The sequence below is a fragment of the Bidens hawaiensis genome, unplaced genomic scaffold (genome assembly GCF_021521415.1).
Source record: "Bidens hawaiensis isolate Kalapana, Puna unplaced genomic scaffold, B.hawaiensis_p1.1 tig00019799_1, whole genome shotgun sequence".
NCBI lineage: Eukaryota > Viridiplantae > Streptophyta > Magnoliopsida > Asterales > Asteraceae > Bidens > Bidens hawaiensis.
Genome location: NW_027493006.1, coordinates 313,739 through 316,653, shown reverse-complemented (window position 1 = coordinate 316,653; position 2,915 = coordinate 313,739). Strand labels below are relative to the sequence as shown.

The following is a 2,915-nucleotide window of genomic DNA, read 5'->3' as shown; positions in this document are numbered from 1 at the left end:
TGCAAGGTAAGACGTCCGATTCTAAATTTTAACCCGTATAACCATATATCTAACCATCAAAACCGTGTTGCAAACCAAATAGCATACACTTCAAAACCACCTAAACCAAACCCGAACCATATTCAAAAAGTTTAGAAAAAGATAATAATAATAATAATAATAATAATAATAATAATAATAATAATAATCTAAAGCTATTAACCACACAAATCCTCAAAAGTTTGAGGCGCCAAATGCTTGAATTCAACACCACCCCATAAATTTCCCTTTAACATCTCCATCAAAACCAAACATTCAAAAATCTGTTTCAAATCCAATCCATTGAATCCTCTGCTCCATTTCAATCAATTCGAACACAACCAACCAACCACTCCAACCCGATCTCTGGCGTCGTCTCACCGCGATGCCAGAGGTCGGCAACATACCCCCGCCACCCGCACCCGCACCCGCAAACTCTCTTTTCGGCAAATACGAGCTCGGTAAACTCCTCGGCTGCGGCGCTTTCGCTAAAGTATACCATGCCAGAGACCTCACCTCGGGCCAAAGCCTCGCGGTTAAAGTATTCAATAAACAAAAAATCACAAACAACACGAGCTTAATGACTAACATCGAGCGCGAAATCGATATCATGCGTCGGCTTCGGCATCCGAATATTGTAAAACTATACGAAGTTTTAGCTACCAAAACAAAAATCTATTTTGTAATTGAGCTTGTTAAAGGTGGCGAGTTGTTTACAAAGGCGGCCAAGACGCGGTTAAGCAAAACGCAAAGCCGGAAGTAGTTTCAACAACTGATCTCCGCAATCGGTTATTGTCATTCTCGCGGTGTCTATCACCGCGATTTGAAACCGGAAAATTTGTTAATTGATGAGAATGGTAATTTGAAAGTTTCAGATTTTGGTTTGAGTGCGGTTACAGGCCAGATCCACGATGATGGGATGTTGCACACGCTTTGTGGAACTCCAGCGTACGTGGCGCCAGAGATTCTCACAAAGCGTGGGTACAACGGGTCCACTGCGGATCTGTGGTCCTGCGGTGTAATACTGTTTGTATTAACCGCAGGATATTTACCCTTTAATGATCCGAATCTTATGATGTTGTATAAAAAAATTTACCGCGGGGATTATCATTTCGCAAAGTGGATGTCCGCGGATTTGCGAAGGTTGTTGGCTCGTCTGCTTGACACGAACCCGACCTCACGGATCACAATCGATGAGATCACGAACCATCCGTGATTTAAAAAAGGAAGCAAAGGAACGAAGTTTTACGATTGCGAGGATGAAGAGTTTCTTGTGAAACCGGAGCCGAATGGTGAAACGACGCCGTTGAACGCGTTTGATATTATATCCTTTTCGCCCGGTTTAAACCTCTCGCCGTTTTTCGATGACATGTGTAACACGTCGAGTCAAGGAGAGAAAGTTATGGTTGCAGGTAGGGGTGTTCTTCATGTTTTTTTCGGGTTTTGTAATTTTGATGTCAGGTTGTTCTGTTTTTGATTATAGGAAAAGTGACCTAATAATCGACCCATTTAAAGTCCCGATTGGTCGGGTCAAGGTTGGTACAGGTCAAGTTGTTCGGTTTAGATGTAAAATAAAAACAAATCGTTTCTTTTTTGTTTTTTTTTTTCATAAATTATTATCAAAATTCTTCATGCTACTAAAATATAAAATATTCAGTAAAATGCAAACATTACTTTAGAATATGATATAATAATGTTTCAAAGTCCCAAAACAAAATATATTCACAAAACTTAATATTTTGAACACCGAAGTCTTTAAGCCGAAACAACACATCTATAGAAAAAGATGGGCCTTTTCTTTTAGGTTTTCGGGTTGGGTTGATCGGGTATTTTGTTGGGAAAAAAGGTGACCTGATAATAGAGGTGTACAAAACCGGTTTTAAACCCAAACCGACCGGTTTATAAACTGAACCGGTTTGGTCAACGGCTGGTCAAAACCGGTTTGACTCAAACCAGTTCGGTTTATAAACCGGTTTAGACACAGGATAGGCCAACCCGGTCACGTCGGTTCGGTTTGGTTTATAAACTGGTTTAACCGGTTTTAAACCGTTTTTAGCCGGTTTTAAACCGGTTTTTCTCAAACCGGTTCGGTTTTAAAACCAATTTGGTAGATCTTAAGGGGAACCGGTCTTGAAACTGACGGTTTGGGAACCGGTTTGGGTGAAACCAGTTTTAAACCCAAACCGGTTCGGTTCGGTTCGGTTTGCCTAAAACCGGTCCCAAACCGGTTTTTATACACCTCTACCTGATAACCAACTCATTTAATGTTCAGGTGGCTTTTAATTCAGGTTGGGTTTCGGGTTAAAATAACAGCCTTTATTGCAGGTCCACCGGAGGAGGTTATTGAGAAGATCCATGAAAGTGTGAAGGAGGACGATGTGAGGATAAAAAGGCGAAAGGACTACAGCATGGAGTTGGTGTGGCACAACGGTAAATTTGTGATCGGATTGGAAGTTTTCCGGTTGACGGAGCGAGTGGTGGTGGTGGAAGTACAAAGTAGGGGTGGGGGTTCAGAGTTGTATGATGAGTTTTGGAAGAACAGAATTAAGCCCGAGCTGCTCAACCGTCGATGAGAAGAAGCTTAAGCTTAAGCTTAGCTAGTTGACAATTTTATTTGTCAAATATAACTTTTGTAAACTTGTTTATAAACAATCAAAGAAATTGACAAAAGAGATGTTGATACCCAAAATGATTTATAGCAATGGATGTTTAAAACCCATTGAAATCGTCTTAACCGTCTAAGCCGATATCAATCTTTCATTACTCAATTTCGTTCTTATACATTCACTAGTCTTTATACACGGATACACCCCTAACACCCTTAGATCCGGCTATAAAAAGGATGATGCAAAAGTACACAAAATAACTCATTCACGAACCATTAGTTGCCCGGTGCG

At 40.7% G+C, this 2,915-nt stretch overlaps 1 pseudogene; it reads left to right on the top strand.

Moving 5' to 3' along the window:
* Positions 1–263: 263 nt before the first annotated feature.
* LOC143559264 (CBL-interacting serine/threonine-protein kinase 11-like) lies at positions 264–2,591 on the top strand (annotated as a pseudogene).
* The last annotated feature ends 324 nt before the right edge of the window (positions 2,592–2,915 follow it).